This window comes from Ranitomeya imitator, chromosome 2 (assembly GCF_032444005.1).
Source record: "Ranitomeya imitator isolate aRanImi1 chromosome 2, aRanImi1.pri, whole genome shotgun sequence".
In the NCBI taxonomy this organism is placed as follows: Eukaryota; Metazoa; Chordata; class Amphibia; order Anura; family Dendrobatidae; genus Ranitomeya; species Ranitomeya imitator.
The window spans coordinates 515,445,716-515,473,412 of NC_091283.1; the positions used below are offsets into that span (position 1 = coordinate 515,445,716).

The 27,697-nt window shown below is 43.7% G+C and overlaps 1 protein-coding gene across 2 annotated transcripts in view; it reads right to left on the bottom strand.

The window, feature by feature from the left end:
- The window catches only part of SKAP1 (src kinase associated phosphoprotein 1), an 834,367-nt gene that overhangs the window by 219,901 nt on the left and 586,769 nt on the right, over window positions 1–27,697 (bottom strand). The gene's annotated exons all lie outside the window — the stretch shown is intronic.

Here is a 27,697-nt window from a genome sequence, read left to right on the forward strand (position 1 = left end):
AAGGTGGCCAGACCTGAATCCCATAGAACACCTGTGGAGAGATCTAAAAATGGCAGTTTGGAGAAGACACCCTTCAAATATCAGGGACCTGGAGCAGTTTGCCAAAGAAGAATGGTCTAAAATTCCAGCAGAGCATTGTAAGAAACTCATTGATGGTTATCGGAAGCGGTTGGTCGCAGTTATTTTGGCTAAAGGTTGTGCAACCAAGTATTAGGCTGAGGGTGCCAATACTTTTGTCTGGCCCATTTTTGGAGTTGTGTGAAATGATCAATGTTTTGCTTTTTGCTTCATTCTCTTTTGTGTTTTTTCATTTAAGACAAATTAAATGAAGATAATACCAAATAATTTGTGTTTGTATTATCTGACAGAATTGCAGGGGTGTCAATACTGTTGACCATGACTGTACTACGTGGCTGGGCAATATACTACATGGACATCCATATTCTGGAATACTCGATACGTTAGAATCGGGCCACCATCTAGTATATATATATATATATATATATACATTGTTGTGTATATGGTGATTAGATAATATATCTTTCTTTTCTTTTACAGACTTAGTCCTGTGGTCCCCCACATGTTGGGAGTATTTCTAGTTTCACAGGTTTGTGGGTCCCTTATTCTTATATACTTTTCACTATTCATTAATTGTAATTTCTTTATATCACACCACTACATTCATCACATATGGGTCTACACCCCTGCATTTGGTCCCGTTACTACTCTTATTAGATTTATGTTTTCCATTAGATCTTATGTTTTCTTTACGTATTTCTTACACATAGTATAACATAATGCTTTAGTTTCATTACCCGGTGGCTCGTGCTTTCACATTTCTTCATTCTCTTTTTTGTATAGCGCATGCGCGCTTTTGTTTTTACATAGAGTTCTTTTCGTCTACTCGTGCCCCACTTCCATCCTTTTGTTCCTATTACGCATGCACTCATCGGCTAGTTTGCGCTTGCGCAGTAGTTTTTCCAGACTTTTTTTTCCTCTCTTCCGCTCTATGCACACTACTTCCGCTATAAATAGGCACCAGAGCCTACACACGGCACATCTCAGTCCTATTGCGGCCTCATCCGGAACCTCATATATCCAATTTTCCAGGTACTAACACTGTTTCTTTATGCTGTATTCACTTTTCCAGTTATTTTCATGGCACTCACTTTCTATTGTTATATTTAATTATTCAAAGTTGCACTCCTTGTACCACCATACAGGTAATAGACTCTATTTTTTTCCTTTTGCTTTAGTGCATTCATCTTATGGACCTTGGACTAAGTATTTTCTTATATCTTCCCGTACTGGGTAGATGTACCCTGGGATATAAAAATGTAGCTATTCCTCCTACAGCTGGTTGTATCTTTGTTATTGTTGTTGCGCTTATTGATTTTGCCCTTTTATGTCTAGGATGTGACATCATTAAATGTATGCATATACGCTCATGCCAATGCACAAGAGCTATATATTGTTCTCCATGTATATCTAGATTTATATATTGTTTTCATTTATATCATGGTGTTATGTACATTCAATGGTACTTTCTCTTCTTATTTTCTTGACCAACATGTATTTATTTTTCATTATTATGTTCTTCTAGGTAACTGCATTGATAAAGGCCAAATGTGGCCGAAACGTTGGCTCACTGTATGTTTGGTCAAGCTATAATTCCTTTCTAATAATACAAATAAAATTGATTTTTTGGCACGTGACCTTTTGATATCCTCAGATTGATCTATTTGGATACATTAATTTGTTCTGGGGACAATAATACTTGAGACTGCGATCCCCTTGATCTATTTTGATACAGTATATATATATATATATATATATATATATATACACACACAGGACAGACCAAAAGTTTGGACACGCCTTCTCATTTAAAGATTTTTATGTATTTTCATGACTGAAAATTGTACATTCACACTGAAGGCATCAAAACTATGAATTAACACATGTGGAATTATACACTTAACAAAATAGTGTGAAGCAACTGAAAATATGTCTTATATTCTAGGTTCTTCAAAGTAGCCACCTTTTCCTTTGATGACTGCTTCGCACACTCTTGGCATTCTCTTGATGAGCTTCAAGAGGTAGTCACCAGGAATGGTCTTCCAACAATCTTGAAGGAGTTCCCAGAGATGCTTAGCACTTGTTGTCCCTTTTTGCCTTCACTCTGCGGTCCAGCTCACTCCAAACCATCTCGATTGGGTTCAGGTCTGGCGACTGTGGAGGCCAGGTCATCTGGCGTAGCACCCCATCACTCTCCTTCTTGGTCAAATAGCCCTACAGAGCCTGGAGATGTGCTTTGGGTCATTGTCCTGTTGAAAAATAAATGATGGTCCAATTAAACGCAAACCGGATGGAATAGCATGCCGCTGCAAGATGCTGTGGTAGCCATGCTGGTTCAGTATGCCTTCCATTTTAAATAAATCCCTAACAGTGTCACCAGCAAAGCACCCCCACACCATCACACCTCCTCCTCCATGCTTCATGTTGGGAACCAGGCATGTAGAGTCCATCCGTTCACCTTTTCTGCATCGCACAAAGATACGGTGGTTGGAACCAAAGATCTCAAATTTGGACTTATCAGACCAAAGCACAGATTTCCACTGGCCTAATGTCCATTCCTTGTGTTCTTTAGCCCAAACAAGTCTCTTCTGCTTGTTGCCTGTCCTTAGCAGTGGTTTCCTAGCAGCTATTTTACCATGAAGGTCTGCTGCACAAAGTCTCCTCTTAACAGATGTTGTAGAGATGTGTCTGCTGCTGGAACGCTGTGTGGCATTGACCTGGTCTCTAATCTGAGCTGCTATTAACCTGCGATTTCTGAGGCTGGTGACTCGGATAAACTTATCCTAAGAAGCAGACGTGACTCTTGGTCTTCCTTTCCTGGGGTGGTCTTCATGTGAGCCAGTTTTGTTGTAGCGCTTGATGGTTTTTGCCACTGCACTTGGGGACACTTTCAAAGTTTTCCCAATTTTTCAGACTGACTGACCTTCATCTCTTAAAGTAATGATGGCCACTCGTTTTTCTTTATTAGCTGCTTTTTTCTTGCCATAATACAAATTCTAACAGTCTATTCAGTAGGACTATCAGCTGTGTATCCACCAGACTTCTGCACAACACCACTGATAGTCCCAACCCCATTTATAAGGCAAGAAATCCCACTTATTAAACCTGACAGGGCACACCTGTGAAGTGAAAACCTTTCCTGGTGACTACCTCTTGAAGCTCAACAAGAGAATGCCAAGAGTGTGCAAAGCAGTCATCAAAGCAAAAGGTGGCTACTTTGAAGAACCTAAAATATAAGACATAATTTCAGTTGCTCCACACTTTTTTGTTAAGTATATAATTCCACATGTGTTAATTCATAGTTTTAATGCCTTCAGTGTGAATGTACAAATTTCAGTAATGAAAATACAGAAAGGTGTGTCCAAACTTTTGGTCTGTACTGTATATATATAGATAGATAGATAGATAGATAGATAGATAGATAGATAGATAGACATACACAGCTGGTGAAATAAATTTTGAACTCGTCACCATTTCTCTAGGTATATATATCTCTAAAGGGAAAGGGACAAGCTCGGGGAACAATGTACTGCAGGTCTCATTCCTGGACATGAGCCCACCTCAAGTCTAATGCCTACATACTTCTGTCTCCTGCTGACCAACAGCAATCAATGAGAATTAGGTCAGCTTTTTGTAAGATACAAATTAGACCCCATGCTGGAGGGTCAGTGCATCGGCGGCTCAGCCCCCATTAGAGAGGAATCTCTCTCCTGAATAAATCAGTCTTGATTGTAGAGCATTGCACCCGCCAGACACAAACTCATTCACATTGATTTGAAGATAAATTATTGAAAGTGGCTTCACTCACTTTCTGTATTTATAAAAACTACAAAATGAATGTAATGGCAAGGTAGAAAAAGATAAGCACGGATTGTCCTCTTCCCTTTCAGCAGCATGTTGCTTCATCAGCCTTCATGCAAACTAATTAATGTATTCCTAGACAGATTGAAAAGCAAGCTGAATCATGCACATGACAGTTTAGGAAAGAAATGACAGAAAACCAGCCTGTAGACAACTAATAGATAATGACACACAACTACTAAGAAAAATGGTGATGTATAAAACAATGGAGCCAAACATCCAGGTTCCGTAGCATCTAAAAACTATAGTACCTACAGAATGGCAGGCATTATTGCCCTTGATGGTGAAGGGCACTATCTGATCAGGGCATTTTAGAAGCATAACTCTAGTTCAGAGGATCTAATAAAGAATTCAACGTCGGCTCTTCTAAATGAACGTCTGCTTGTTTTCCTGGTCTGATGTAAATGGCACTGCAGGTCCCAGTGCTCTCTCTTCTACACAAACATCCGCTCTTGTACCAGTCTGTCTGGAACATGATCGCTCTGCTGAAGAGAAAGATTTCTTAATGTTTCCTTCTCATAAGTCACATGGTCACATGTGAGGCATGGAGACCAACTTAGAAGCCTGTCACCTTCAGTTGGCACACAAACTAATATAATATGATCAAGAATATATTTATTATATAGATTATTGACTCTGAAAATCACTGGTACCAAGGGGAAGTATTTTACAACAAGACCTGTATCAAAGCAACCTGAACAATACTGACGGCTGCTACCTCTATCTCGCCATAGAATGAGTAGAGCTCACATACTCAGTTAAGATGCACATAACTATCACAATCAATTGGCCCAGCCACAACCAGGGCCATTATTATTACTAGATGGTGGCCCGATTCTAACGCATCGGGTATTCTAGAATATGCATGTCCACGTAGTATATTGCCCAGTCCACGTAGTATATTGCCCAGCGACGTAGTATAATGCCCAGCCACATAGTATATTGCCAAGTCACGTAGTATATTGCCCAGTCACGTAGTATATTGCCCAGCCACATAGTATATTGCCCTGTCACGTAGTATAATGCCTAGCCAAGTAGTATATTGCCCAGTCATGTAGTATATTGCCCAGTCACGTAGTATAATGCCCAGCCACGTAGTATATTGCCCAGTCACGTAGTAATTGCCCAGCCACGTAGTATATTGCCCAGCCACGTAGTATATTGCCCATGTACGTAGTATATTGCCCAGTCACATAGTATATTGCCCAGTCACATAGTATATTGCCCAGCCACGTAGTATATTGCCCAGCCACGTAGTATATTGCCCATGTATGTAGTGTATTACCCAGCCACATAGTATATTGCCCAGCTATGTAGTATACAGCACAGAGCCACGTAGTATATTGCCCAGCTACATAGTATATTACCGAGCCACGTATGTCACAGGTTCAAAAAATAAAAAATAAACATACTCACCTAACGATCCGAGGGCCCCTTGTAGTTGAACATACTCACCATTCTGGTCGCTGCTCCTCAGCGTCCCCTCTCTGCGCCTCCTGGGATCCTGTGCAGATGGGCGCGCGGCTGCCGCCATCTTGCGTTCCCAGGATGCTTTGCGAAACTACCCATATGACTTAGCGGTCTCGCAAGACCGCTAGGTCTTGTGGGTAATTTCGCAAAGCAACGCTGGGAAAGTAAGATGGCGGCAGGAGCGAGCGCCTCAGCGGACAACGGAGGGTGAGTATAGCAGGTTTTTTGTTTTTTTACTATTTTTAACATTACATTTTTTACTATTGATGCCGCATAGGCAGCATCAATAGTAAAAGGTTGGGGACACACAGGGTTAATAGCGGCGGTAACGGAATGCGTTACCCGCGGCAACGCGGTCCGTTACCGCCGGCATTAACCCTGTTAGCGGTGACCGGAGGGGAGTATGGAGCGGGCGCCGGGGACCCTGACTGCGGGGAGCGGAGTGCCGGGGACACTGACTGCGGGGAGCGGAGCGCCGGGGACACTGACTGCGGGGAGTATGGAGCCGGCGCCGGCCACTGACTGCGGGGATTATGGAGCGGCCATTTACTTCCGGATTGTGCCCGTGGCTGATTGGTCGTGGCTGTTTTGCGGCGACCAATCAGCGACTTGGATTTCCATGATAGACAGAGGCCACGACCAATGAATATCCGTGACAGAAGGACAGACAGACAGACGGAAGTACCCCTTAGACAATTATGTATATAGATTATTATAGCGCCATTTATTCCATGGCGCTTTACATGTATACATAATAAAAACAAGTACAATAATCTTAAACAATAGAAGTCATAACTGGTACAGGAGGAGAGAGGACCCTGCCCGTGAAGGCTCACAATCTACCATTGGATCAAATATCACAGAGAATACATCCGGTGTTTGCAATAACAACAATATATTATACAATTCATAGCACATGTGCACTTGCCCTGTATATCTGATTTCAGGCCATGCTGTTAAAGGGACTCTGTCACCTGAATTTGGAGGGAACAATCTTCAGCCATAGGGGCGGGGTTTTCGGGTGTTTGATTCACCCTTTCCTTACCCGCCGGCTGCATGCTGGCTGCAATATTGGATTGAAGTTCATTCTCTGTCCTCCATACTACACGCCTGCACAAGGCAAGATTCGTGGGGGCTCCACCACTAGGACTACCACTGAACAGTAAGCTATTTTCACAAGATCATGCAAGTCACAGAGTTCAGTGCTATTCGGAACAGTCCTATTCGGTTCACAAGCTGCTGCTCTTTATCTCAGCCTGTGGAAAGATTTGCTCACTTATCTTCTTACTTCTAAAGGTACCTTCACACTAAACAACTTCACAACGATATCGCTAGCGATCCGTGACGTTGCAGCGTCCTGGCTAGCGATATCGTTGTGTTTGACACGCAGCAGCGATCAGGATCCTGCTGTGATGTCGTTGGTCGCTGCAGAAAGTCCAGAACTTTATTTTGTCGCTGGACTCCCTGCAGACATCGCTGAATCGGCGTGTGTGACGCCGATTCAGCGATGTCTTCACTGGTAACCAGGGTAAACATCGGGTTACTAAGCGCAGGGCCGCGCTTAGTAACCCGATGTTTACCCTGGTTACCAGCGTAAAAGTAAAAAAAACAAACACTACATACTTACCTTCTGCTGTCTGTCCCCGGCGCTCTGCTTCCTGCACTGGCTGTGAGCGCCGGTCAGCCGGAAAGCAGAGCAGTGACGTGACCGCTCTGCTTTCCGGCCGCTGTGCTCACAGTCCGTGCAGGAAAGCAGAGCGCCGGGGACAGACAGCGGTAGGTAAGTATGTAGTGTTTGTTTTTTTTACTTTTACGATGGTAACCAGGGTAAACATCGGGTTACTAAGCGCAGCCCTGAACTTAGTAACCCGATGTTTACCCTGGTTACCAGTGAAGACATCGCTGAATCGGCGTCACACACGCCGATTCAGGGATGTCTGCAGGGAGTCCAGCGACGAAATAAAGTTCTGGACTTTCTGCAGCGACCAACGACATCACAGCAGGATCCTGATCGCTGCTGCGTGTCATACACAACGATATCGCTATCCAGGACGCTGCAACGTCACGGATCGCTAGCGATATCGTTGTGAAGTTGTTTAGTGTGAAGGTACCTTAACTCCTGTGCTCTTAAAGGGAATATATCATGAGAAAATGACATTATTTAAATCAGTTTTTTTGTGCCAACTCCTTAACCACCTATAAAGTACGGTAGATTTTCACTAACAAAAGTTTGAAACAGTTCAGGAGCACAGCCTGCTTTAAGGGGTTGTCCACCAGTAGGTGAATGTTTGCCAACGCCCCCTGTTGAAACAACAGATTGAGAAGGGTCTTGTCCTAGTAGTGGACAGGCCCTTTAAGGGCTCATTCAGAAGAGAATATGTATGGATGTGTGTTCTGCCTGAGCAAAAATTAATTGGGGCAGTTCAGATGACAGCTTTTCACATGGACAGAGTTAAAAAAAAAGAAAAAAAAAATGAATCCCAGCATGCATTTTTCTCTTCCGTAAATTGGATGGGACTCGCCTATAGGAACCTATGGGTGTGCAAAAAAAAAAGTGTCCCATACAGATCATCTAGCATCTGACACTTATTATTTCATTGCCATTAGTAACATAGGAAACTGTATATTATCAAGTACATTTTAAAAATCATAAAATACGGACACAGATGAAAATCGTCCATGCTTTCTTGAAGAAAATTGGTCAAGGCTTTATATTCTCAAATGAAACTTCATAAGAATGAAAAAATAAAGTACCATAAAACAATTTTTAATATATATAAAAAAAATGTAAAGGTTTAAATAATCTCCCCTTTTCCCCAAAAAATTGGTATGAAAAAAAAACCCAGTAAAAAACAAGCCCCCACACAGCTCTATTGATGAAAAAATAACGAATTGTTATGGGTCTCAGGAAATTACAATGTAAACAAAGTTAGTTTCCTTCACATACTGTATTTCACATTTTTTCTACCACTACAATAAAGGACAAGTGTGATATTGCTGTGATCTCACAGACCTGGGGAATAATGTTGCCAGATATTTTTTTTTAGTGCAGATTGGATGTAACAAAACCTGAAAAAAAAAATTACTGCACTTGAACCCTTTTTTCACGTGTTTTCCAGTAAAAAGTATGGTAAAATTCATGCTGTATTTCAAAGCTAAAAATCATCCCACCAAAAAAAAAAAAAAAAAAAAGCCCTTAGAGGGCTTTGTTAAAGGAAAAATAAAAAAAGTTATGGCTACTCAAGAAGGGAAGGAAAAAAAAGGAAAGCACAAACATTAAAATTCCAGTGTCCTTAATGGGTTAAATATACATTTATACATTTTTTTGTCAATGTTTTTTCCCCCTAATATTACAATCTGTATAATAAAGCATATAAAAATCTTACAATTTTCATACTGACCACTCAATAGGACCACTCATATTCTGTGTAAGACTTTTCGCAGACTATAATCACAAGCAGGCTTACAATCTACTATATAATTGTCTAAGGGTCACTTCCGTCTGTCTGTCTTTCTGTCTGTCACGGATATTCATTGGTCACGGCCTCTGTCTGTCATAGAAATCCAAGTCGCTGATTGGTCGTGGCAAAACGCCCACAACCATTGCCACTACCAATGAGCGACGGGCACAGTCCGCAGGCAACATGGCCGCTCTTTCCTCCCCGCAGTCAGTGCCCGCTCCATACTCCCCTCCAGTCAGCCCTCACACAGGGTTAATGGCAGCGTTAATGGATCGCGGTGTAACGCACTCCATTAACGCAGCTATTAACACTGTGTGACGAACTTTTTACTATTGATGATGCGTATGCAGCATCAATAGTAAAAAGATCTAGTGTTACAAATAATAATAATAAAAAAAAACGTTATTCTCACCCTCCGACGTGCGCGGTGTCCTCGGCAGTGCCAGTGGCAGGTTCCGGTACCAAGGATACTATGCGAGAAGGACCTTCCATGACGTCACTGTCATGTGACCTTGACGTGATCACAGGTCCCTCGCTCATACCAATCCTGGGACCAAAAGCTGGGCAATATACTACGTGGCTGGGCAATATACTACGTGGCTGGGCAATATACTACATGGCTGGGCAATATACTACATGACTGGGCAATATACTACGTGACTGGGCAATATACTACGTGACTGGGCAATATACTACGTGACTGGGCAATATACTACGTGGTTGGGCAATATACTACGTGGCTGGGCAATATAGTACGTGACTGGGCAATATACTACGTGGTTGGGCAATATACTACGTGACTGGGCAATATACTACGTGGTTGGGCAATATACTACGTGGCTGGGCAATATAGTACGTGACTGGGCAATATACTACGTGGTTGGGCAATATACTACGTGGTTGGGCAATATAGTACGTGGCTGGGCAATATAGTACGTGACTGGGCAATATACTACGTGGTTGGGCAATATACTACGTAGCTGGGCAATATAGTACGTGACTGGGCAATATACTACGTGGCCATGCATATTCTAGAATACCCGATGCGTTAGAATCGGGCCACCATTTAGTAACTCTATAACACAGCCGGTGATGATCCTACACACGGGCGATGTCACAGATGCCCTTTCCTGCACAATGACCTTAGCACACGCTCATTAGATGCATCAATACAAAAGATAGAGACAGAGTTTGTCTAATGCTGCTAATATACCGGTATATACAAATTTCCTGAAAAAAAAAACCATGAAGGAGTCAAGAATAGTAGCCAGTTTGAAAATTGTAAGATTTATTTTTTTTCCATATAGATTGTGATATGAATTTTTTTTTAGAAAAATCTAAAAACACATTTAAAAAAAAAATAAACCAACCTACATTGGACAGCAAGTCATTTTCTGATGCCACATTCCAATTTAAGAGACGGCTATACAAATTTTAGAAAGGATGAAAGAATGAAGGAATGAAGCACTGCCTGGACTGAAGCAGCATACAAGACTTGCAGTACTGTATAGGCGCTTCTACATTATATTATGACTGGCAAAAACAACAAGAAAGGGAAAAAATGCTCCTTCATAGTGCCTGTGACAAAAGGGGGCTGAGCAGGACCAGTATTACCAGCTGAAGCTCCCTGGGAAGAATTGTGACATCTACACGACAACATTACTAGCTCAGCATACCATTAAAAACAAAACTGGTGATATTGACAGAAATTATGACAGGAGGTGCAGTATGTCTGGTCGGAACACTGAGGTTAACGTTTGGGAGGTAATTGAGAACCATTGTCCAATATGGACTCAAGTCAACGTATCTTTTTATGTTGAGTCACCTATATTTTTCCCTGATTAAAACCAAACAGCTATACATATATTCTTTTTTTTCTGTATATAATTATGGTGGCAGATATCTTGTCTGGGCTGATGTTATAAGGATCTGTCTGCAGCTTTTTTTACCTAATCTGAGTGCAGCATAATTTAGGGGCAGAGATCCTTATTTAGGGTATGTTCACACGTTCCTGATTTCCATCCTTTTTTTTTCAGGACTGTTTTTTAAAAAACTGCAGCTCTTGGCAGAAAATGCAGGTCCTTTTTTTGGTCCTTTTTTGATGCGTTTTTTGATCCTTTTTTTGATCCTTTTTTTTATGCAGTTTTCTATGCAGAGTCTGTGTGTTTTCTAGGAAGTTTTTTAGGGTTAAAATGGCTGAAAATACCCTAACCCTACCCCTAACCCTACCCCTACTCTAACCTTAGTGAAAAATAAAAAAATTCTTAATTTTTTTTTATTGTCCCTACCTATGGGGGTGACAAAGGGGGGGGGGGTGTCATTTACTATTTTTTTTTATTTTGATCACTGAGATAGATTATATCTCAGTGATCAAAATGCACTTTGGAACGAATCTGCCGGCCGGCAGATTCGGCGGGCGCACTGCGCATGCGCCCGCCATTTTGCATGATGGCGGCGCCCAGGGAGAAGACGGCCGGACGGACACCGGGACGCCGGGTAAGTATAAGGGGGGGAGATTAGGGCACGGGGGGGCATCGGAGCACTGGGGGGGGGGGCATCGGAGCACGGGGCGGTGGGATTGGAGCACGGGGGGGCGGGATCGGAGCACGGGGGGGCAGCCACACTCTGCCCACGCACTTCCGCCCGCTTCCCCGCACTTCCTGCTGCAGCGGTTCTGCACCACAAACCGCAGTAAAACCCGCAGATATTTTTTTCATCTGCGGGTTTGACCTCACAATGGAGGTCAATGGGTGCAGAACCGCTGCGGCTCCGAAAAAAGAAGTGACATGGTACTTCTTTTTTCCCGCAGCTATTCAGCGCGGCTTTTTTTTTTATTTTCCACATTGTGGGCACAGCAGTTCCTGTTTTCCATAGGGTACAATGTAATGTACCCTGCATGGAAAACAGCTGCGGACCCGCAGCGGGAAAATCGCGGCAATTCCGCATGAAAAAAAGGATCGTGTGAACATGGCCTAAAGGTGTGTGTCACTTTACTGGAGGGATGCAGTTTTGATTAAAAATGTTTTTCTCTGCTGCAGATCTCCCAGTACTATAATGCTGAGCTCTGTATACCCCCGACTACACCACTGATTGGCAGCTTTCTGTGTATACTGTGCATAGGCAGAAAGCTTCCAGTAGTGGTGGGAATGTGTTTAGATTACACGGTATCAGACTGCTGATAAAACAATGAGTTTTATAAAACCTACAGCAAACAGGCCAGTAAGTGAGTCAATCCTGGAAAAATGGTCTCTGTCCCCACATTATGCTGATATCAGATTAGGTAGCAAAGCTGTGGTGAAAGATTCCCTAACATTCAGAGATGTACTGTACACAGCCACAGATCACTGACAGAAATAGACCAGATCTGACTCGCTGACTTTTTTGGGAGAGTATTGTGGGTGTGATCTCTAATCATATAATCCTGAATTATATATAGGCGCTAGCTTTCAATCCTGCCTATGATAATGAAGGTGCCAATTTATTACAAAACTGAGTGGCCAGAGTAGAAAGTTATGGTTTCATTAACGAGAGCAATGTTGAAAATAATAAACACAGTAGAAATTCTAAAGCCACATTCACACATTGCGTTCTGTCCTGCGGGTTCTCCCGCAGCGGATTTGATAAATCTGCAGGGCAAACCCGCTGCGGTTATCCCTGCAGATTTATCGCGGTTTGTCCTGCGGGTTCCGCTGCGGGATTTTACCCCTACTATTGATGCTGCATATGCAGCGATATGCAGCATCAATAGTAATGTTAAAAATAATAAAATAATTATATACTCACCCTCTGATGTCCCGATCTCCTCGGCGCTGCAGGCGGCGGTCCGGTTCCAAAGATGCTGTGCGACCAGGACCTTCGTGACGTCACGGTCCTGTGACCGCGATGTCACCGCAGGTCCTGGTCGCATAGCAAACCTGAGACCGGACGGCCGCGTGCAGCGCTGAGACTTCAGAGGTGAGTATATCATGATTTTTTTATTTTAATTCTTTTTTTTTTTTTACTCAAATATGGTTCCCGGGGCCTGGAGGAGAGTCTCCTCTCCTCCACCCCGGGTATAACCCGCACATTATCCGCTTACTTCCCGCATGGTGTGCACAGCCCCATGCGGGAAGTAAGTGGATCAATGCATTTCTATGGGTGCAGAATCGCTGCGATTCTGCACAAAGAAGTGACATGGTCCTTCTTTTTTTCCGCAGTAATTCAGCGCGTTTTTTTTCGGGATTTTCCGCATCATGTGCACTGCGGTTTTTGTTTTCCATAGGGTAACATTGTACTGTAACCTGCATGGAAAACAGCTGCGGACCCGCAGCGGCAAAATTGCGGCGGTTCCGCAGTAAAAATCGCGTAGTGTGAACATACCCTAAAAATAATTTTAACATAAAATACATTTTATGGAAACTACAGGCAACTTTCATTTGTCACATTCTATATTACAAAAACTGAAAGTTGTGTGGATTTTAACGCACTGATTTTGGTAAATCCGCAGGTAAACCGCACTGCGGATTTCCTACGGAATTACCGCGTTTTTTTTGTGGTTTTTGTTTGGATTCCACCTGCGTTTTTACACCTGCGGATTCCTATTATGGAGCACGTGTAAACCGCTGCGGAATCTGCACAAAGAATTGACATGCTGCGGAATAAACAACGCAGCGTTTCTGCACGTTTTTTTCCATGTGCATGAGCATGTGCACAGCGGATTTTGTTTTCCATAGGTTTACATGATACTGTAAACTCAGGGAAAACTGCTGCGAATCCGCAGCAAAATCCGCAGCGTGTGCACATACCCTAAGGCTATGTGCACACGTATTCTAGGACCACTGCGGATTTCTCTGCAGCGGATTTGATAAATCCACAATGGAAAACCGCTGCGGATTTATCGCGGATTTACCGCAGTTTTTCTGTGGATTTCACTGCGCTTTTACAACTGCGGATTTCTATTGGAGCAGTTGTAAAACCGCTGCTGAATCCGCAGAAAGAAGTGACATGCTGCGGAATGTAAACCGCTGCGTTTCCGCACGTTTTTTTCCCGCAGCATGTGCACAGCGTTTTTGGTTTCTCATAGGTTTACATTGAACTGCAAACTCATGGGAAACTGCTGCTAACGGGTGCTAGTCTACTATATGTAAGGGGTTTGTGAAATTAAATATCTACAGGACATCTATCCTAATTATTCTATCTATATCTGTATATAAGATTGGTTTATTAGTTTGAAAACTAGATTTAAATGACAGAGAATTACAGTATATAAAAGCATGCTGTCTCTCTCCTTCCTGTGCTGTGTTCTCATGTGCTGTCCCGTTTGAGCTGTCTCTCTCACCCCTGTGCGCTTTCTCTCTTCCCCATCTGCTGTCTTGTCCTCTCATGTCATCTCTTCTTTGACCTGTGTACCCCATGTGCTCTCCCCCTTGTATGCTCTCTCCACCACTGTGCTGTCTTCTTCCCTCATGTGTTCTCGGCGGCAGTCACTGAATAATTCGGCTGATCCCGGGGGCTTGTTCGTGACAGTGTTCTGCTGGTGGTGCCGCGCAAGAGACTGCGTATGGCGTATACAGTGTGTGTGTGTGTTTGTGGTGCGTACGGCATATACAGTGTGTGTGTGGTGCGTACGGCATATACAGTGTGTGTGTGGTGCGTACGGCATATACAGTGTGTGTGTGTGTGGTGCGAACGGCATATACAGTGTGTGTTTGTGTGCGTGTGTGGTGCGTACGGCGTATACAGTGTGTGTGTGTGTGTGTGTGTGTGTGTGGTGCGTACGGCGTATACAGTGTATGGTGTGATTGTGTTCCGCTGGTGGTACCGCGCAAGAGGCTGGTACCACCAGCAGTTTCCATATTGAGACACCCATCACTTCCGCCGCTTGGAATTCTGGGATCCGGACACATCTGGACAGAATAGGATGTGAAGACATTACAAGGTAAGTACAGTGCCTTGTGAAAGTATTCAGCTCCCTGGAACTTTTCAACCTTTTCCACATATCATGCTTCAAACATAAAGATACCAGATGTAAATTTTTGGTGAAGAATCAACAATAAGTGGAACACAATTGTGAAGTTGAACAAAATTTGTTGGTTATTTAAAATTTTGGTGGAAATTCAAAAACTGAAAAGTGGGGCGTGCAATATTTTTCAGCCCTTTCACTTAATACTTTGTGGCGCCACCATTTGCTGCGATTACAGCTGCAAGTCTTGGGGTATGTCTCTATCAGTTTTGTACATCGAGAGACTGAAATTCTTGCCCATTCTTCCTTGTCAAACAGCTCGAGCTCAGTGAGGTTTGATGGAGATCGTTTGTGAACAGCAGTTTTTGTCACGGCACCACCTGCCGCCGCGCCTGCCGCTCACTCTGCGTGCCGACATACTGTCGCGGCGCGCTCCAGCGGTGTGCGCGCGCCTTCCGGTCTCAACTCCTGACTCGCCGCCGGTCCCTGGCTCTCGTCGGGTGCGCGCCTCTCACTGCGCACGCGCACTTCCTCTCTCTGGTCTGCAGACGCTCCGTTCCTCCACTCTATGATTCTGGAGGATCTTGACCTGGAAGTTCTGCAGCACTCAGTCTATTTAAGGTAACTCCTTCCTCTGCTCTATGCCTGATTGTCATTTGTCCTCATTTGACCCAGGTCCCTCTGTACCTTGATCTGTCCTGTGCGTCCGCCATACCTTGCTCTGTCCTGTGCGTCCGTCATACCCCGCCTGTCCTGTGTTTCCACCATACCCCGCCTGTCTTGTGTTTCCGCCATACCCCACCTGTCCTGTGTTTCCGCCATACCCTGCCTGTCCTGTGTTTCCGCCATATCCAGTCTGACCTGGGCGTCCGCCATATCCTGCCTATTCTTAGTCTCAGCCATTGCCAGTCTGTCCTGTGTCTCCGTTATAGCCAGTTCTGCGTCTTTTCCACTCCTACTTCATGTCCCCAGGTATCAGCTTCTATGGCAATAGTCTCCCTCTGGCCTGTCCCTAACACTCCCTTTATTGTGGAGTGGTCCACCAGGCCAGCTCACCCTTGGGAGGTTTGTTGTGTGGTTCTGCGGGTTCACTTTTGGAGTTCCAAAAGATCTCACAGTTTTCAGCTCTTTCCACAGATTCTCAATTAGATCGAGGTCTGGACTTTGACTTGGCCATTCTAACACCTGGATACGTTTATTTGTGAACCATTCCATTGTAGATTTTGCTTTATGTTTGGGATCATTGTCTTTTTGGAAGACAAATCTCCATCTCAGGTCTTATGCAGACTCCAACAGGTTTTCTTCAAGAATGGTCCTGTATGAGGCTCCATCCTGTTGTGAATTCTGTGGCAGAGCTCCCTCCTGTGGTCACAAGTGGTACTTCGGCTGATTCTCTCTGGGAGCTTCCGTTTGTGGAGGAAAGTGGTACTGCGGCTTCTGAGTTTCCTCCCTCAGGTGATCTGGTGAGGTCGTTAGGTGCTTCTCTACTTAACTCCACCTAATGCTTTGATCCTGGCTTCCTGTCAATGTTCCAGTGTTGGACTTGTTTTTCCCTGGATCATTCCTGTGGCCTGCTGCTCTGCATAGCTAAGTTCTTCTTTGCTATTTGTTTGCTATTTTTTCTGTCCAGCTTGTCTATTTTGTTGCTGGAAGCTCTGGGACGCAAAGGGTGTACCTCCGTGCCGTTAGTTCGGTACGGAGGGTCTTTTTGCCCCCTTTGCGTGGTTTTCTTTAGGGTTTTGTGTAGACCGCAAAGTTATCTTTCCTATCCTCGCTCTGTTAAGAAAGTCGGGCCTCACTTTGCTGAATCTATTTCATCTCTACGTTTGTCTTTTCATCTTAACTCACAGTCATTATATGTGGGGGGCTGCCTTTTCCTTTGGGGTATTTCTCTGAGGCAAGGTAGGCTTATTTTTCTATCTTCAGGCTAGTTAGTTTCTCAGGCTGTGCCGAGTTGCATAGGCAGAGTTAGGCGCAATCCACGGCTGCCTCTAGTGTTGGTTGGAGAGGATTAGGGATTGCGGTCTGCAGAGTTCCCACGTCTCAGAGCTCGTTCTATGATTTTGGGTTATTGTCAGATCACTGTATGTGCTCTGACCGCTATGTCCATTGTGGTACTGAATTGCCTCTCATAACAGTACAGGAAGCCAAAAGTACTAATGATTCTCAATAGAGGGGAAAAAAGAAGTTCTGAGACCATTTTTTTTTCTTTGCACTGTGTTTTGCCTTTTTTTTCCCCTAGACATTTGGGTGGTTCAGTACACTGGTGTAGCGATGGACATTAGAAGTCTGTCTTCATTTGTGGATCAGCTCTCGGCAAGAGTACAAAAGATTCAAGACACTATTGATCAGAAATCTATGTTAGAACCAAGAATTTCTATTCCTGATTTGTTTTTTGGAGATAGAACTAAGTTTCTGAGTTTCAAAAATAATTGTAAGCTATTTCTGGCCTTGAAACCTCGCTCCTCTGGTGATCCTGTTCAACAGGTTTTGATTATTATTTTTTTTTAGCGCGGCGACCCTCAGGACTGGGCATTTTCTCTTGCGCCAGGAGATCCTGCATTAAGTAATATCGATGCGTTTTTCCTGGCGCTCGGATTGCTGTATGATGAGCCTAATTCAGTGGATCAGGCAGAAAAGAATTTGCTGGCTCTTTGTCAGGGTCAGGATGAGATAGAGGTATATTGTCAGAAATTTAGAAAGTGGTCAGTGCTCACTCAATGGAATGAATCTGCGCTGGCAGCTATGTTCAGAAAGGGTCTCTCTGAAGCCCTTAAGGATGTCATGGTGGGATTTCCTATGCCTGCTGGTTTGAATGAGTCTATGTCTTTGGCCATTCAGATCGGTCGACGCTTGCGTGAGCGTAAATCTGTGCACCATTTGGCGGTATTACCTGAGCCTATGCAGTGCGATAGGACTTTGACCAGAGTTAAACGGCAAGAACACAGACGTCTGAATGGGCTGTGTTTCTACTGTGGTGATTCCACTCATGCTATCTCTGATAGTCCTAAGCGCACTAAGCGGTTCGCTAGGTCTGCCACCATTGGTACGGTACAGTCAAAATTTCTTTTGTCCGTTACCTTGATCTGCTCTTTGTCATCGTATTCTGTCATGGCATTTGTGGATTCAGGCGCTGCCCTGAATTTGATGGACTTGGAGTATGCTAAGCGTTGTGGGTTTCTCTTGGAGCCCTTGCAGTGTCCTATTCCATTGAGAGGAATTGATGCCACGCCTTTGGTCAAGAATAAGCCTCAATACTGGACCCAGCTGACCATGTGCATGGCTCCTGCACATCAGGAGGTTATTCGCATTCTGGTGTTGCATAATCTGCATGATGTGGTCGTGTTGGGGTTGCCATGGCTACAAGCCCATAATCCAGTATTAGATTGGAAATCCATGTCAGTGTCCAGCTGGGGTTGTCAGGGGGTACATGGTGATGTTCCATTTCTGTCAATTTCGTCATCCACCCCTTCTGAGGTTCCAGAGTTCTTGTCTGATTACCGGGATGTATTTGATGAGCCCAAGTCCGATACCCTACCTCCGCATAGGGATTGTGATTGTGCTATCAATTTGATTCCTGGTGGTAAATTCCCAAAAGGTCGACTGTTTAATTTATCCGTGCCTGAGCACGCCGCTATGCGCAGTTATGTGAAGGAATCCCTGGAGAAGGGGCATGTTCGCCCGTCATCGTCACCATTAGGAGCAGGGTTCTTTTTTGTAGCCAAGAAGGATGGTTCGCTGAGACCTTGTATAGATTACCGCCTTCTAAATAAGATCACGGTTAAATGTCAGTACCCCTTGCCATTGTTATCTGATTTGTTTGCTCGGATTAAGGGGGCTAGTTGGTTCACCAAGATAGATCTTCGTGGTGCGTATAATCTGGTGCGAATCAGGCGAGGCGATGAATGGAAAACTGCATTTAATACGCCCGAGGGTCATTTTGAGTATCTAGTGATGCCATTCGGACTTGCCAATGCTCCATCAGTGTTTCAGTCCTTTATGCATGACATCTTCCGAGAGTACCTGGATAAATTCCTGATTGTGTACTTGGATGACATTTTGATCTTCTCGGATGATTGGGAGTCTCATGTGAAGCAGGTCAGAACGGTTTTTCAGGTCCTGCGTGCTAATTCTTTGTTTGTGAAGGGATCTAAGTGTCTCTTTGGTGTGCAGAAGGTTTCATTTTTGGGGTTCATCTTTTCCCCTTCTACTATCGAGATGGATCCTGTTAAGGTCCAAGCCATCCATGATTGGACTCAGCCGACATCTCTGAAAAGTCTGCAAAAGTTCCTGGGCTTTGCTAATTTTTATCGTCGCTTCATCTGCAATTTTTCTAGTATTGCCAAACCATTGACCGATTTGACCAAGAAGGGTGCTGATGTGGTCAATTGGTCTTCTGCTGCTGTGGAAGCTTTTCAAGAGTTGAAGCGTCGTTTTACTTCTGCCCCTGTGTTGTGTCAACCAGATGTTTCTCTTCCGTTCCAGGTCGAGGTTGATGCTTCTGAGATTGGAGCAGGGGCTGTTTTGTCGCAGAGAGGTTCTGATTGCTCAGTGATGAAACCGTGCGCCTTCTTTTCCAGGAAGTTTTCGCCTGCTGAGCGAAATTATGATGTGGGCAACTGTGAGTTGCTGGCCATGAAGTGGGCATTCGAGGAGTGGCGTCATTGGCTTGAAGGAGCTAAGCATCGCGTGGTGGTATTGACTGATCATAAGAACTTGACTTATCTCGAGTCTGCTAAGCGGTTGAATCCTAGACAGGCTCGTTGGTCGCTGTTTTTTGCCCGTTTTGACTTTGTGATTTCGTACCTTCCGGGCTCTAAAAATGTGAAGGCGGATGCTCTGTCTAGGAGTTTTGTGCCCGACTCTCCGGGTTTGTCTGAGCCGGCGGGTATCCTCAAGGAAGGAGTAATTGTGTCTGCCATCTCCCCTGATTTGCGGCGGGTGCTGCAAAAATTTCAGGCTAATAAACCTGATCGTTGTCCAGCGGAGAGACTGTTTGTCCCGGACCAATAAAGTTATCTCTGAGGTTCATTGTTCGGTGTTGGCTGGTCATCCTGGAATCTTTGGTACCAGAGAGTTAGTGGCTAGATCCTTTTGGTGGCCGTCTCTGTCGCGGGATGTGCGTGCTTTTGTGCAGTCCTGTGGGATTTGTGCTCGGGCTAAGCCCTGCTGTTCTCGTGCCAGTGGGTTGCTTTTGCCCTTGCCGGTCCCGAAGAGGCCTTGGACACATATCTCTATGGATTTTATTTCAGATCTTCCCGTTTCTCAAAAGATGTCAGTCATTTGGGTGGTCTGTGATCGCTTTTCTAAGATGGTCCATCTGGTACCCTTGTCTAAATTGCCTTCCTCCTCTGATTTGGTGCCATTGTTCTTCCAGCATGTGGTTCGTTTACATGGCATTCCGGAGACTATCGTTTCTGACAGAGGTTCCCAGTTTGTTTCGAGGTTTTGGCGAGCCTTTTGTGGTAGGATGGGCATTGACTTGTCTTTTTCCTCGGCTTTCCATCCTCAGACTAATGGCCAGACCGAACGAACCGATCAGACCTTGGAAACTTATCTGAGATGCTTTGTTTCTGCTGATCAGGATGACTGGGTGTCCTTTTTGCCTTTGGCTGAGTTCGCCCTTAATAATCGGGCCAGCTCGGCTACCTTGGTTTCGCCATTTTTCTGCAATTCTGGGTTCCATCCTCGTTTCTCTTCAGGACAGGTTGAGTCTTCGGACTGTCCTGGTGTGGATACTGTGGTGGACAGGTTGCAGCAGATTTGGACTCATGTAGTGGACAATTTGACCTTGTCCCAGGAGAAGGCTCAACATTTCGCTAATCGCAGACGCCGTGTGGGTCCCCGACTTCGTGTTGGGGATCTGGTTTGGTTATCTTCTCGTCATATTCCTATGAAGGTTTCCTCTCCTAAGTTTAAACCTCGTTTCATTGGTCCGTATAGGATTTCTGAGGTTCTTAATCCTGTGTCTTTTCGTCTGACCCTCCCAGATTCTTTTTCCATACATAACGTATTCCATAGGTCGTTGTTGCGGAGATACGTGGCACCTATGGTTCCATCTGTTGACCCTCCTGCCCCGGTTTTGGTGGAGGGGGAATTGGAGTATATTGTGGAGAAGATTTTGGATTCTCGTGTTTCAAGACGGAAACTCCAGTATCTGGTTAAATGGAAGGGTTATGCTCAGGAAGATAATTCCTGGGTTTTTGCCTCTGATGTCCATGCTCCCGATCTTGTTCGTGCCTTTCATGTGGCTCATCCTGGTCGGCCTGGGGGCTCTGGTGAGGGTTCGGTGACCCCTCCTCAAGGGGGGGGTACTGTTGTGTGAATTCTGTGGCAGAGCTCCCTCCTGTGGTCACAAGTGGTACTTCGGCTGATTCTCTCTGGGAGCTTCCGTTTGTGGAGGAAAGTGGTACTGCGGCTTCTGAGTTTCCTCCCTCAGGTGATCTGGTGAGGTCGTTAGGTGCTTCTCTACTTAACTCCACCTAATGCTTTGATCCTGGCTTCCTGTCAATGTTCCAGTGTTGGACTTGTTTTTCCCTGGATCATTCCTGTGGCCTGCTGCTCTGCATAGCTAAGTTCTTCTTTGCTATTTGTTTGCTATTTTTTCTGTCCAGCTTGTCTATTTTGTTGCTGGAAGCTCTGGGACGCAAAGGGTGTACCTCCGTGCCGTTAGTTCGGTACGGAGGGTCTTTTTGCCCCCTTTGCGTGGTTTTCTTTAGGGTTTTGTGTAGCCCGCAAAGTTATCTTTCCTATCCTCGCTCTGTTAAGAAAGTCGGGCCTTACTTTGCTGAATCTATTTCATCTCTACGTTTGTCTTTTCATCTTAACTCACAGTCATTATATGTGGGGGGCTGCCTTTTCCTTTGGGGTATTTCTCTGAGGCAAGGTAGGCTTATTTTTCTATCTTCAGGCTAGTTAGTTTCTCAGGCTGTGCCGAGTTGCATAGGCAGAGTTAGGCGCAATCCACGGCTGCCTCTAGTGTTGGTTGGAGAGGATTAGGGATTGCGGTCTGCAGAGTTCCCACGTCTCAGAGCTCGTTCTATGATTTTTGGTTATTGTCAGATCACTGTATGTGCTCTGACCGCTATGTCCATTGTGGTACTGAATTGCCTCTCATAACACCATCCATCTTCCCATCAATTTTAACCATCTTCCTTGTTCCTGCTGAAGAAAAGCAGGCCCAAATCATGATGCTGCCACCACAATGTTTGACAGTGGAGATGGTGTGTTCAGGGTGATGAGCTGTGTTGCCTTTAAGCCAAACATATCATTTGGCATTGTTGCCAAAAAGTTCGATTTTGGTTTCATCTGACCAGAGCACCTTCTTCCACATGTTTGGTTTGTCTCCCAGGTGGCTTGTTGCAAACTTTAAACAACACTTTTTATGGATATCTTTGAGAAATAGCTTTCTTCTTGCCACTCTTCCATAAAGGCCAGATTTGTGCAGTGTACGAATGATTATTGTCCTATGGACAGACCGTCCCACCTCAGCTGTAGATCTCTGCATTCATCAGAGTGATCATGGGCCTCTTGGCTGCATTTCTGATCAGTCTTCTCCTTGTTTGAGATGAAAGTTTAGGGGTACGGCCGGGTCTTGGTAGATTTGCAGTGGTATGATACTCCTTCCATTTCAATATGATCGCTTGCACAGTGCTCCTTGGGATGTTTAAAGTTTTGGAAATCATTTTGTATCCGAATCCGGCTTTAAACTTCTCCACAACAGTATCACGGACCTGCCTGCTGTGTTCCTTGGTCGTCATGATGCTCTCTGTGCTTCAAACAGAACCCTGAGACTATCACAGAGCAAGTGCATTTATACGGAGACTTGATTACACACAGGTGGATTATATTTATCATCATTAGGCATTTACGACAACATTGGATCATTCAGAGATCCACAATGAACTTCTGGAGTGAGGTTGCTGCACTGAAAGTAAAGGGGCCGAATAATATTGCACGCCCCACTTTTCCGTTTTTGAATTTCTAAAAAAAATATAAAATAACCAATAAATTTCATTCAAGTTCACAATTGTGTTCCACTTGTTGATTCTTCACCAAAAATTACATTTGGTATCTTTATGTTTGAAGCATGATATGTGGGAAAAAGTTGAAAAGTTCCAGGGAGACGAATACTTTCGCAAGGCACTGTATATATTAAGATGCGTCTGGTGATATATGCATCTTATTTTTTGATTGGTCACCAGTCTCTTTCACTTTGATGTACTATTGCCATGAGTTGCATGTATTTTTTGATATATGATCCCACCCACACTTGGTGATTTGGTTGTCCACGCTCTCCTCGCTGTACGAGCATGTCTCCTAACCTTTTATCCTCTTTGTGTCATAATTTACAATTTATTTAATACTTTTACGTGATACTTAAATCATTGTGTTTTACATTTTTGGTGGTGTTTCTGTACTCTGTTTACTTGTTGTATATACTAGTGTGACTCTAGCCTAAATGATTTGCATTCCTTTAGGCTTTTCCTACTTATCTCTAACAGCGAAGGTACAACCTAACCCTTCTCTTTTCCTACTAAGCATAGGATCTATCTGAGACAACGTACAGATACAATTAGACAGGTTTTCAGTTTGTACTAGCTCCTCTTCTAAAATCTGTTCCTATTTTTAATAGCATGCAATGGATGGAAGAAATCAATATTAAAAATAATATCCTACAGCCTCAAACAAAATTTTACAAGGAAGATCATGGAAAACAAATGTCATTCAGACAAATTAGGTGTATTAACACTATTTTTACTGATACCCTGCCAATAGAGGTCATTATTTTTTTATACCTCTACAAAAGACACACAGTGAACTGTCACTTAACTCTCTTCTTATTACTGGCTACAAGGACTATCCAGTATGATAATCCTTTACTGCTGCAAGATGTGTTTGTCAATCCAATTGGATCTATATAAATTTGTCTTCTATTTAGTGGTAAAGCTGTACATTTTACATGTAACCAAGTGTATATACAGGGGATTCGGCTTATAGAAATTGAGCTCAATATCAGAAAAAATGGAGCTAGGACAATGTCATTAGCTTATTAAGATTCATCATAAATATGAATTATTAAATGAAAGTGCCAAAATAAAAATGAGATTGGTAAGATAGAATACCACCTATTTTGTACCTAAGCACAGCATTAATAATGAAATGCTCAACACCCACCACTGATGAAGCAGGTTTCAATACTTGTAGGCACCTGCTCCCTCCCATGTGATCAGGTAAGGTGAAGCTTTAGTGGAGTGTCTTCCTGGCATTGTGCTAAGTGATACTGCCCCCTCCATATGGAGCAGGCCAGTAAAAGTATCCCAGTCCTGCTGTGCAGCTCCCATAGGGCTCCAAAGTGATCTGTCTCACTTTCTTGCTGCCTTACGGGAAGTCTCTCCAGAGAGCAGGGTTTTTTTCTTGCTGTAATCGCAGACAGTCTCTGTGCTCATCCACATTTATTGCCATTAATGGCCTCAGTCTTCTAGCTGTATTCCAGCTCATCTCCAAGACGACAGGAGGGCTCGAAAGGTCTCGAGCACAGAAAGAAGGTCAGCTCTGATAGATTAATATACTAAGATAGGAATCCGTCTTACATTTGGTCTTTGTGTAATGCATGCATTCACATCAGAAGGCAGTTGATTAGAATCCCATCACACAAGGACTTTTTATGACAGTATATATTTTACGCATACTCTGCTTAAGTCATGACAGTAATCCCAAAGCTGGCTCTTACTGATGACTCCTCTTACTGATGACTCCTTATGAGTGGAACATCTCACATGCATTATGTTTAAGGTGAATTTTTGGTTTTGTAGTCTAAAAAGAACTGTGCATGTAAAATAGGCACTGACATTTATATATACAGTATATTCCTATATTTGACTAAGTTCCATAGCCTATTTTTAAATAAACTCCTCTTTCTCCTTTGATATCTGTAGTACATTCTTATCTTGTTTCTTGACTTGTAGCTCACAGATAGAAACATTTTCCCCAATAATATGTTATATTTTTACCACTTTGTACAGCATCATGAAAAATAAAGACAATGTAAAAAAAGAATGCCTAATATAGTGAGCTACACACAACCACTTTCCCCAGATTTCAATTTCCTAAAGAAGTTGTCCACTAGTTTGATGCTCTCATGGGGGTACTAATATTACAAAACAAAAGAAAAACAGACCATAGATGCCCACGTACTGGACATCCGCCATTTCTCTGCACAGTCAAGTTGTGTTGACTGCCAGTTACTTGGCTTCCTCTTCCAATGAGAAATATCACATGACTGGGGCAAGCAGTCAGCGGCCACAAATTATCTGCATACTTGACTTTTCATGTGAGCTACAATAGAGAAGAGATTCTCTTTTCCCGGCTTTGCCTGCAGCAGTCATCTTCTGACTATCACTGATTAGCTGTGGTCACATGATGTTTCTTGCTGTTAGAAAAAAGTGAGTAGCTGGCAAAGGGTATGTGGAGAGAATGATGGGGTTCCATGAGGGGAGTATCTGTGTTTTTTAGTGTTTTTTTTTCTTTTTGTATTTCAAGACACCCATGGACCCATTTTTATAATAAAAAAAAAAACTAGTGAACAACCATTTTATTTGCCCGTACATTATGTTAACATTGTACCTATATATTCTCTTGCTTTTAGGTAGAAACCCAATTCTAAAAAAATTTGAAGTTGAAATTTGGTAAAAACTGCATTAAAAAAATTGTGAAACAATTTAAAAAAATGTTACCCAACATGAAATTGTAAATGCTTTGATTATCCCACAATCTACAGTACATGTCATCAAAAAATTCAGAAAATCTGTAGAAATCCATGAGCACAAGGGAAAAGAGGGAGGTTTGTGATCTTCGTGCCCTCGGGTTGCACTGCATTAAAAATGAGCGTGAGTTGGTCCTGAAAATCACTGCATGGGCTCAGGAATACTTCCAGAAATCATTATAAACACAGTTCACTGTACTATCCACAAAAGCAAGTTAAATGTTCCATCATGCAAAGAAAAAGCCAAACAACACAATCCAGAAAAAGCTGCAGTTTTCTCTAGGACAAAGCTCATTTAAAATGGACTGAAGCACAATGGAAAACTGTTCTGCAGTCAGATGAAACAGAATTTGAAATTCTTTATGGAAACCACATAGTAGAGGGACCAACCAGCTTGTTATCAGTTAAAAGCCAGCATCTCTGATAATATAGGGTTGCATTAGTGCCTACGGCATGGGAAGCTTACACGTATTGAAAGTCTCTATTAATGATGAGCATTATATTGAGGTTTTAGAACATATGCTCCCATCCAGACAACAACTATTTCAAGGAAGGCCTTGCTTATTTCAGCAAGACAATGCTAAATAACATACAGTCAAGTCCTTGGGTTACAAACTAAGCTCTGTAGGATGGTTCGAAATCCAAATTCCCAAATTTGTATGCAAGCTGAAACAGAGTCAGCAAAGTAACAGAAGACGCCCACCCCCGCCCTGCACAACTAATATTCAGCTCATTAGTCACCAATCCATCACTACGCTACTCGCAGTCCACCATCCGGTCATCTTCTTTCTGCCGTAGAATGCAAAATGTCCCGCCTCTTCACAATAGAACTGGACTTCTGGTTGCAATCAGGCCTTGGAGGTTACAGCGGCATAAGGATGTGTCGTCAACGTAACGTGAAGTGGCTATAGATGCGGCACTTTATGACGGAAAGAAGAGGACCTTTTCTCTTTTAACCAATGTACACCTCTTACCTCCTCTCTGGTTTCCTCGCCGTTCACTCCTCTCCTTTCCGTCATCTCATGCCACAGATCAGGACTCTTCATTATAGACCGGTTCTTCTGGCCGCAACCAGGACCGAGGCCAGAGATAGGGCGCGTGATGAGTAGTGAGGCAGCCGGAGAGGTGATTAGTATTACTTTTGTTTTTTTAACATGCAACATTCAGAACTAGGGGTTCTGCTTAATGGGGTGGGCCAAAGGCAAACATATTTTGGTGCCAACTCCCTATCTATTTAGTCCCATAATCTAAACTATTTTCCAGTATAATTGCTTTAAAAATTCCCTACCATTTTCCAAATGCTTCGTTTCAGGGAGTGGGTAGGGGCTGAGGCAGTGACCGCAGTCTCTGACCACTGATGACGCGAGAGACTAAAACGAATCATAATCAGATCGGAAATAGAAGAAAAAAAATACAGTAGCTGTTAGACAGTGTAGTTAAGGAACAGTATAAATTTTTTAAAGCAAGTTTGGTATTTTAGAAAATAGCTTAGATTTTGGGACTAGAATGATAGGGAGTTAGTAGCAAAATTAATTTGCCTTCGGACCACCCCTTTAAAGGGCCAATGTCACCCCCCCTCCAGCCGTTATCAACTAAAAGAGCCACCTTGTGCAGCAGTAATGCTGTATTCTAACAAGGTGGCTCTTTTAGTTTTGTGTTCATGTATTACTAAAATAAAGCGCTTTGAAACTTTTCAAAAATACCTATCTTTGTCCACGGAGGCAGGTCTGAAGCCTCCTCTGTGAAGCGCCCAACTGCGCTTGTCAGACGCTCCCCCAGGTTCCCCGCCCTCCAGCGTCGGTCTGTGCAGGAATCTGCTCAGGAATCCCAGCCCCGCACTGTGCATAATGCATAACACAGTGCGGGGCAGGGATTCAGTAACAGGGTGGCCGCACTGCCCGCACAGGCACAGTCAGGAACCCGGCATCTGAGCTATGACTGCCAATTTTCACTGCGCCTGCCCCAGGCAGGCACGCACAGCGCAGGCGCCGGATTTAAGAAGAACAGCGCGCAGGGGGCGGCGACCATCGCCCCAGAAGAGATGAGTGACGGCAGTTGGGCGCTTCACAGAGGAGGCTTCAGACCCGCCTCCGTGGACAAAGATAAGTATTTTTGAAAAGT